Raw genomic sequence first — 10,914 nt, 5'->3', positions numbered from 1 at the left:
TAAGTATACCATGCCCTGATGTTTGTTAGTATTTTATTTATACTAGTTTCTCTTCCATAATCTCGCAGGTAAGTATACCATGCCCTGATGTTTGTTAGTATTTTATTTATACTAGTTTCTCTTCCATAATCTCGCAGGTAAGTATGCCATGCCCTGATGTTTGTTAGTATTTTATTTATACTAGTTTCTCTTCCATAATCTCGCAGGTAAGTATACCATGCCCTGATGTTTGTTAGTATTTTATTTATACTAGTTTCTCTTCCATAATCTCGCAGGTAAGTATGCCATGCCCTGATGTTTGTTAGTATTTTATTTATACTAGTTTCTCTTCCATAATCTCGCAGGTAAGTATGCCATGCCCTGATGTTTGTTAGTATTTTATTTATACTAGTTTCTCTTCCATAATCTCGCAGGTAAGTATACCATGCCCTGATGTTTGTTAGTATTTTATTTATACTAGTTCTCTTCCATAATCTCGCAGGTAAGTATACCATGCCCTGATGTTTGTTAGTATTTTATTTATACTAGTTTCTCTTCCTAATCTCGCAGGTAATTATGCCATGCCCTGATGTTTGTTAGTATTTTTTATTTTAGTCTCTTCCATAATCTCGCAGGTAAGTATACCATGCCCTGATGTTTGTTAGTATTTTATTTATACTAGTTTCTCTTCCATAATCTCGCAGGTAAGTATACCATGCCCTGATGTTTGTTAGTATTTTATTTATACTAGTTTCTCTTCCATAATCTCGCAGGTAAGTATGCCATGCCCTGATGTTTGTTAGTATTTATTTTACTAGTTTCTCTTCCATAATCTCGCAGGTAAGTATACCATGCCCTGATGTTTGTTAGTATTTATTTATACTAGTTTCTCTTCCATAATCTCGCAGGTAAGTATGCCATGCCCTGATGTTTGTTAGTATTTTATTTATACTAGTTTCTTCCATAATCTCGCAGGTAAGTATGCCATGCCCTGATGTTTGTTAGTATTTTATTTAACTAGTTTCTCTTCCATAATCTCGCAGGTAAGTATACCATGCCCTGATGTTTGTTAGTATTTTATTTATACTAGTTTCTCTTCCATAATCTCGCAGGTAAGTATACCATGCCCTGATGTTTGTTAGTATTTATTTATACTAGTTTCTCTTCCATAATCTCGCAGGTAAGTATGCCATGCCCTGATGTTTGTTAGTATTTTATTTATACTAGTTTCTCTTCCATAATCTCGCAGGTAAGTATACCATGCCCTGATGTTTGTTAGTATTTTATTTATACTAGTTTCTCTTCCATAATCTCGCAGGTAAGTATGCCATGCCCTGATGTTTGTTAGTATTTATTTATACTAGTTTCTCTTCCATAATCTCGCAGGTAAGTATACCATGCCCTGATGTTTGTTAGTATTTTATTTATACTAGTTTCTCTTCCATAATCTCGCAGGTAAGTATGCCATGCCCTGATGTTTGTTAGTATTTTATTTATACTAGTTTCTCTTCCATAATCTCGCAGGTAAGTATACCATGCCCTGATGTTGTTAGTATTTTATTTATACTAGTTCTCTTCCATAATCTCGCAGGTAAAGTATACCATGCCCTGATGTTTGTTAGTATTTTATTTATACTAGTTTCTCTTCCATAATCTCGCAGGTAAGTATGCCATGCCCTGATGTTTGTTAGTATTTTATTTATACTAGTTTCTCTTCATAATCTCGCAGGTAAGTATACCATGCCCTGATGTTTGTTAGTATTTTATTTATACTAGTTTCTCTTCCATAATCTCGCAGGTAAGTATACCATGCCCTGATGTTTGTAGTATTTTATTTATACTAGTTCTATCTTCCATAATCTCGCAGGTAAGTATGCCATGCCCTGATGTTTGTTAGTATTTTATTTATACTAGTTTCTCTTCCATAATCTCGCAGGTAAGTATACCATGCCCTGATGTTTGTTAGTATTTTATTTATACTAGTTTCTCTTCCATAATCTCGCAGGTAAGTATGCCATGCCCTGATGTTTGTTAGTATTTTATTTATACTAGTTTCTCTTCCATAATCTCGCAGGTAAGTATGCCATGCCCTGATGTTTGTTAGTATTTTATTTATACTAGTTTCTCTTCCATAATCTCGCAGGTAAGTATACCATGCCCTGATGTCCCAAACGGCCAAAGCACTGTCGTTTGAAGCGTCATGCTGAACGGCTTAGGAAAACGTGCATAATGAAATTTCTGGGGTTTTTACGTCCCAAAACCACGATATGATTGTGGGGCACGCCGTGTGCGCACTCCGGATTAATTTTAACCACCTGGGTTTCCTTAACGTGCACCGAAGTTTAAAGGGGTACTGACACAAAATTCTGCGGCCGAGATAGCCTGCGGGATCGATTCCTGTGAGCATGCGTATGTCACATGCAAAATATCAACAGCGAATATAGCGTGGAAGGTATTTTAAATGAATTTCGAAGTTTGCGTGAGCGATAGACACCCTCGCGCTATTGACACCCTCAAAGGTGACCCTTGGTGGCCCCCCTACTTCCCTCATGTGACCACGCTGCAACAAGTTATGATGACGTCGTAGCCGCCATTTTTTTTGTCGCGTTCGCTCCAGCAGCCTACTTCTCTGCGGGGGGTGTTCGCGAACCGCGCGGTATTGCGTCACAGTTCTGTGTGGTGACGTGATCGATCGCTGCACCCGCTAGGTGGTGATAGTTGCACCCAGAGGCTTGTCGTTTTCGAAACCGAAACTGACAATTGTCGATAATGAGGAGCCAGCAATTAATTAACTGTCGCGCGCTGCAGCAAACGATGTGCCGTGTTATGACTAACAGGGCCCGAGCAACACATTGCGGCAAAAAAAAAAAAAAAAAAAAAACGCGAATCTAAGATATTTGTGTCAGTACCCCTTTAAGTACACCGGCGTTCTTGCATTTCGTCGCCATCGAAATGCGGCCGCCGTGGCCGGTAAAGGAACACGCGACCGCGAGCTTAGCAGTGCTACTACACCTGAGCCTGCTAAGCTATCACAGAGGGTCAGAAAAGCATCCATACATGTAAATGAAAATGTTGAATTAACCATTGTTGCTCTAGTTGTTTCAAGTCGATGTTTTTTAAAACAGCGTTAGTTCTGTTCTTCCGTGCATCGGATTTATATGTACTTTCTCACATAGCATAAGTGCGCATATCTCTCTCTTTGCAAATTTAGCTTGCGTTATGTCGCGTGTCATCCGTTCCTTTTCATAAATGTCATCTTACTTTTAATGTGCTTCTTTTTCCACGATGTTCTGTCTTTGTGTTTCTCTCTCTCTCACTCACTCAAACAAGTTCCTGCTTTACTTTCCTTCGTTTTACTTGCACTTATTCTTGCGGCTGTCTCTAACTTAATGTCGTACTCGTGACGACAGTTTTCAGATCATGGGATTGTTCCTTAAAACGTTAACCGATTGACTTTTTTTTTTTTTTTTTTTTTGCTAATGCGAATTATCGCGTATGCGTTTCTCAAAGCTGAGCTATATACGAAAAACGTATACCGTGCTTCCGTGGGATCAATGAAAAAGGTAGCGCCCGGGGATAGGTGCAACACACGAAGCTAAATACTCTATAGCGTGCGCACGCCTGCATGTATACGCGCAGACAATTAGATCTCGAGATAAGTGTCATGTGTCATGCCGTAGGGTACTTACTATTTTAACAGGTAGCCTGTATGCTGACAGACAGCAGTATGAGGGCCATTAGAATACTCAAAACTTAGAACTCTCCGGGGAGGCATGTTTCTACCAACCACGTCATGTATGTTTGGCGAGCGACGTACTGCAAACAAGAAAATCTAAAGAAAAAAAAAGCATCTGTCTTTAACTACCGGTTATCAGAACCCGCAGAACCATAATACGGTCGACGAAAGGTACTAAATTCAATACACGGCCTGCAAGCAATTCATAAATTGCCAACAACTGACGGCGCCACAAAGGAAATCTTGGCTTCGATGGCGTCATTATCGCACAACATCGCGGTCGCCAAATAAGGCACGGGAACATTCGCTCTCACTATTAGCATGCGCATTTCTTCGACGACCCTGCCAACGTAACATGCATGGTATCTATTTCATAGGTGCTACCGTGAGTAGCACATGCGATCGCTTCTCGTGTCTTCGTTCGGCGGAGACAGCGAAAAAATGACGTTGCAGTTGTGGTCTGCAGGGCCGACAGGCTCGTGCAAACAATTGGCGCCAGGCCCGTGTGAACACCGAGCTTTCCCTATCTCTCGAGAGCTCCCCTCTCGTTGTAATCTCTGCTCCCCTTCCGCAGCCAGGCGACAAAAACAAGAAGCTGTGTGCACATGGTGGTTGAGGCGACGGTACACAAAGCGGCAGCTGCGCCTAGGTGGTGACATCCTAGTATACGCGGACCGTATATCATTCACAATGATGTGACCTCGCTGGTAGGCATGATCGACTGCGATCCCGAAGGGCCGATGACGGCGACGACAGTGAGAGACCGGTTTCTCGTCGCTTTGTTTTGTGCTGACGACGCCGCCGGTTTGTGCTCCTACTTATCTTTCTCTGACAAGGACACGCACGCCCGCTTTTGTATTTGCATTTCATCGCCCGCTGCGTGATGCGCGTTTCACTTTCTTTGCCTCGCTGACCTTCCATACCTTGCGTGGTTCCTCCCGTATAGGCTGCCTTGGCCAACATGTGATTCGCGCATTGAGAAATCGAGGTTGCTGAGAGCGCTGTTTTAAAATGGGTGACTGATTATTTTTCAGCGACCCCCCCCCCCCCCTTTCCTCCCTTTCTTTCCGTCGCCTAGCTCGGCCATTGCAAAACAACGAAAAAAACAAAAGACCACAGCGCAAGAAATACGAGAAGAATCCATGTACACAGGACCAACAATTGCTGCAGTGATGTCATCACCAGCTACTTGATATTCCATTCATGATTCATGGCCTTAAAGGGACACTAAAGGCAAATAACAATTTATGTCAGAGTGAAAGCCCAATGTATGACAACTTCTAAAACGGCAATATTATCAACAGCAGTGCCCTACTTACCGAGAAATTAAGCTAAATGTATCACATGATGAGCGCCACGAGTGGGACATTTTCGAAGTGATCCCGATGACGTAGGGAAGTCGGCCTACAATAAATCACTAGTAATCAAACTAGCAGCAGTAAAGAAAGAACATTCCGACCATCAAAAGACGTAATAAAATGCTGTTTGTTCGTTTCCGCTTGATTCATGGAAAACAAAACCTCCGTGGCGTTGCCATGGGGAACGGCGCGCGTGGTTCAAAGGTTCCGTTTTCGCCGAACTGCGCCTCGCCCGTCTCAGTGGCAGTTTCGGGATCGCGTACTGCCGTGCGTGTTTTGCGCGCTCGTGAAAGTCGCTCTGACAGGAAGTTCGACAAAATGCCGCATGCGCGTGATATTGCCGGATGCCCGAATGGTGCACAACACCAGTGCTGCAGCAAGGAAGCCGGTGTGTCTTTTCACTGGGTGCCGCGGAATGAACCCTTACGCTCGAAGTGTCATGCCATTGAGCTAGTGTGCTAAAGAGTCAAAACCTCTGCGTGTGTGCTCGTTGCACTTTCGTACTGAGGATTACGAGGCCAACCGCAACTTGGTGAAGGCTTTGAATGTGCCCATCCGAGCAAGTCTTTGCCGCAGCGCCGTTGTTGCTACTGTGGGTCCCGCTACTTCCGCTCGGCTGCTACTAGTGTCGGCGGCCGCGCAGTAAAAGCGGGCAACGTTGGGCACTGCAGCAGTGACGTATAGAAGTCGTATTTTCAGGCGGGAGATTTGAAGCGCGCGGCGCGATGCGGACCACTAAAAACGTGATTTTATTTCAAAATAAGCACTTCCTTGGCACAAAAGCAGCACTACGAGGTTTCTGGACCGCTATTTCAACAATCAACGTCGACTTAATATTTGCCTTTAGTGTCCCTTTAAGGTAGAGTGAACGAATGATCAAGATGACGTTTAGGAGCCCTCTTTGAACAATATGGTGCTTTTTTTTTTTTCGAAGACAACAAAAATATTTGCAATATCACAGATAGCACAATTCTTGCCATATAGCTGGATTACTCCAAGAAGCCAACATGAAAGAAAAAAAAAAGAAATTCACAGCTGGCAAATGAACAAAATTTCATTTCTTGAGTTAGTAATTACGGCGCATATTATTTTGAGGGACATATCGTAATTTACGAATTGTAGCATACGAGATTGCAAGGCACACCCTCTCCGAAAGAATTCTGAAGATGACACCCGCTGTCAAATTTGCGATAAAAATGCATTCTTGTTCCGCTTGCGTCTAGCAACAAAGTTCGCAGGCAACCATTTACAAATAGCTATATGTACCACACAGTATACGTATAATAGCATACATGCAGACTGAACCTGCCATTGGTTCGGTTTAAACGCGTCCTCCTGCGGACGCCTTTCTCTTTCAACGCGTAACTGTGGAGGCGATTCGGCCGGCCCGCTTTAACATCTCTCCGACTACCGAGCTGCGCCGCTGAGCGGGGTTCCGCCGATATCGAGCGCCGGGAGGGGAGCGCTGATTGTTTCCGGCTCGCGCGTGATGCAAAGTTGGGGCGGTCATGAAGTCGCAGCCGAGCACGTCTGCTTCTCGTCTCGCTTCTCCCCGAGAGCCAACTGAATAAATTATCTCAATTCTGTGCCGCGAAAGGCTGTTCCGCCGCAAAAAAGCGTGCCACACCTGCCTTACGAATGGCGCTGTAAAAGTGTAGAAGCTGCGTCGAATGCCGCTGTTCGCTGTTTGCTCGACAAAGCATCCGCGCGAGGCACGTCTCCCATCGAGCCGCAGACTGCACGCGCGTCGCGCTAAACTGCAAAGGGGCCGCCGAGACGTGCGTGCCGCGAGCGCTGAATGCACGCGCCAGCGGCCGACAAAAAACTCGGGCCCCAAAAACTCGGGCTCGCGCGGCCTCTTTGCATTCGCGGTTACGACGCGCGTGCTTACAGCCGGGCCATTTCTGCAGCCGCGCCGCCGAATTGACCAAGTCTCCGGCGCGAAGGCAACAAGGCGTGCGCGCGTAAACCGGAAAAGAGCTGTCGCCTGTAAATGCCATCCCGACGATGAAAACAAATGAGAATCTAAATTATAATCAGTATATACTAGCGAGAAGTTTTTTCGGCTAAAGAGAAAAAAGGACGCGAGGCATCGGCTTTAATTCATCTTGTCCCAACGGGCGACGCGGGCTCGAAAAGCGCAGCAGCGCGTTTTCGCCTTCCGGACGGCGCCTGGTTTTGTTTCGTGCTCGCTGAGAGCGGCAACTTATCGCGCGCCGTTCGCTCCTGCCGCGAAGCCACGGTAAACGCAGTCTCGCCCTCCGGAGAAATGAAAGATGACTGCCGTTGGCGGGCCGGCCAGGGCCAGGCTGCGGGTGGCGCTGCTGGCCTGATTAATGAGCCGCGCCGGCGAAGAATCCTTCGCTGCCAAAAATAAACGCGTCTTCGGATTTTCTACTTATGATTCATTCCATCGGCCGGTGTCTCATATGGGCACTGCTCCTCATTGCGGCGTGCTTTATGCTCTTCTGCCGCGGCCTGTTTGTCGCGAAAGGTTCGCTCATGTTACAGTGAAGAACGGATCAGCGCGCTTGCGCGTGACACAGACAGAGCATGCTTCCCGTTTCGCCTTTCGATCTTCAACCGCCGGTATCCCTCCGCTTTTTTTTTTTCTTTGTCAGGGTCAAAGGGTCACTCTGGTGGCCACACCGAAGCTTTCGGAAGTGATGGAGACCTAACGTGATTTGATGGACCATACAAATCATATAGCTTTATATGGTAAGCGATGCAAGCAGTCTGGCTGTTCACTTTAATGCATGGCAGCCGAGATGATGCAAAACCGTTTGCTCGTGCGGCAGTGTGCATTCCCGCTAGCAGCTTGTATCGCAACATACTAAAGATTTTAGAGTAGCAACACCGTATGATATTCCTCCGTTGGATGCGGGCCGCCATGGTGGTGGTTACGGGGCCAGGCTTCGGACCCGAAAGTAGCGGGTTCGATCCTGGCCGCGGCGGTCGCGTTTCGATGGAGGCGAAATGCTAGAGGCCCGTGTACTTAGATTCAGGTGCACGTTTAAGAACCCCGAGTGGTCGAAATTCCCGAAGCCCCCTACTATATGGCTTGTCTCGACCATAATCATATCGTGTTTTGGGGCCATAAAGCCGAGGTATTATTCGCTGGATGCATCGCCAATTCTGACATATGACTATATGTCTTAATTGGTTGTCTTAAGATCACTAGCTATCGAATTTTAGTCAGCACTGTTTCCTTCGCCATCTCACAGATCATTCGCAACCACCCTCTGAGTGCTCACGTTTCTCCTGAGTTAAACAGCCCGCTCTGTTTGTATTACGTGTCTTCACACTAACTGTCCGTTTGGTATGTTCAATTCTTTGTAAAGCGGAAAGCTAGCTTAGATGCCTCACCAAACACAAAAATTGAATGTCGGCGTCGGCGGCGTCAACACGAATGATGAAAGAAATCATCATCTCGTGATGAGACGTCGCAGATCGCTGAAATGTCTGACTTCATATCGACGTCACTATGACGTCACCATGACGTCACATTGTGACTTCATCACGTGACATCGTCGCTTGGTCAAACATGGGCTGATCACGGAGGCAGCGCAAAATAAGGTGATCGCGCAGAAAGCCTGCAACGCCTCCGATCTTGGAGGCATTGAAAAACCACGTTAGGCGAAAGATTTCGGAGGGGGGCGTGAGAGGATCAGTGCATTGACTGAGAAGAAAAAGAAGAAATATCGGCTTTCACCTTCGAGTCGCCTTAGGTGATTGCATAAGGCACCCTGCGAGTTTTTCTTTCTTCTCTGTCTTTTATATTATTTACCCCTTTCCCTTCCCCAAGTCTAGATTAGCTAAACGAACACGTGCTTTGTCCACCTCCCTTGCTTCCCTCTTCGCTTCTCTCCCTTCTATTCTGCGAGGGAAAAAAAAGATATTGAAATAAAAACTGTACAGAAGCAATCTTACTTAACCAATGACATAGTCTACGTGTATTTACTCATTACAGCAAAACTGTGTATCGCTAGGGTTCCGTGTATTGTCCGTGTGCTTGCGTCAACAATAGAAAAGGTGGTGAGCGTGGGCCGATCTTGGAGATAGTGAAATACCGGGCAGGTCAGTGGAGGTGAAGCGGGCTTCAATCATTCCAATCAATCAATCAATCAATCAATCAATCAATCAATCAATCAATCAATCAATCAATCAATCAATCAATCGATCGATCGATCGATTAACGTGCGCATGAACAACCGTAAGGTCATCATGGTTTGCGCACGCAAAAAAGTTGATAGTAATAAACAGTGCAACAGAGATAAACAACAGGAGAAAATACGAACAAAAAGAGAGAAAATGTAAAGACAAGAAGTCAAGACAACAGGGCAAAATAAAATAGCACAACACGAGAAACATTGGACAATGATAAGTATACAGTTCTCGTACCACAAAGCACAAGATGAGCCGAAAGACAGAGGAGGAGGAAATGGTTTGTACAATTCGCGACCATATATTAAAACATCGCAAAGCTCGGAGGAGAAAAATGTCTGTGAGCAGTGAAGAAAATCGAGATCAAGAAAATAACCATTATTAAGACCGCATCCTGTGGACGGTTGAGAGTCAGGTACACGAGACTGTCTATGCTCTCTGACTTTCTTACGCGGAATGTGAAAAACCGTACAGTTGAGAAGTTCAGGGCAGGCTATGATACCGTGAACCAATTTGAAAAGAAGTAGCAGACCAGTGCTATTTCATCGGCATTGAAGTGATGGCAATGACAGTGCCAGGACGATATCCAGAGTCAGTTCTAGCGAAGCGATGGTTATATGCATTTGTTTGGGAATTTTTTCTGAACCCGCTCATGGTTGTTACTGTTGAACCATTGATCTGAAATGCCATTCTAGATTACAGACGAATATTCAAGACGCGGAAAAGAGGTTGTTTTGTACAATTGGCGTAATGGTATTAGAGAATTGAACTCTGTATACATATTCTCTACAAATAGAGCCAAGAGAAGGAAGACCCCGCATATATCAACGTGCTCAATATGAGCAGAAAAGTGTAAGGCACTGTCAAAGAGAACCCCAATATCATTGATCTCACAGACCTTGCATAAGAATACATGATTACCAGAGTAAGAAAATGATGCACCAGAAGTTTTGCGACTGAAACTCATGACCTTGGTCTACGAGGTATTCAGGGAGAGCTTATTGCTTTTGCCCCATTCAGAAAAAAACAAAACAAAATCGGACCGCAGCATGCGGGAGCCGTTGACAGAATGAATGTCCTAAAATATCTCGATGGCGAAAGAAACGTCATTGCGCTGCTCGCCTAACGTCATTTGTGGTGGCAGTGTAGGCTATCTGCTCTTATATCAATGTAATAAACATCACATGTACTGCTGTATGACTCAGCAAGCTATATAGCCGAGTGTTGCTCACCCCCGCAGGAATACGCCGACGAACGCTGCTTATGGCACGCACATCATCGCACCGTGCATGCATTTCTCATCGATGAAACTGTGCTCTAACGCAAGTGCCGACGTTACGGTGGACCACAAGCTACCCTTTCGCGTCACGGCGTAGTCTACGTACCTGGTAAGCCTTCGTTACACACACAACTACTGAATTTAGGTACACAAGGACGTCTATCCGCCTCGTGACGCTTGGCTCAACGCCAGGTAATGGGCATGGGCAACTCTTTGCCGACTGCTTCGCATCGCATCGACTTCCACAATGTGTGGAATCTGTCGGAATATTTCTAAGGCGACAGCCTTAGATCACTGTGTTTTAAGGTCGCGTAGTGAGCTACAGAAAAGATCACGTGAGCGTGCGGTCTGCGCGTCCACCTCGAGGTGTTCGCGTGAGTTAAAGAATAATAAAAAAA

The sequence above is a fragment of the Rhipicephalus sanguineus genome, chromosome 1 (assembly GCF_013339695.2).
Source record: "Rhipicephalus sanguineus isolate Rsan-2018 chromosome 1, BIME_Rsan_1.4, whole genome shotgun sequence".
In the NCBI taxonomy this organism is placed as follows: domain Eukaryota; kingdom Metazoa; phylum Arthropoda; class Arachnida; order Ixodida; family Ixodidae; genus Rhipicephalus; species Rhipicephalus sanguineus.
Note: the sequence above shows the minus strand (reverse complement) of the source record.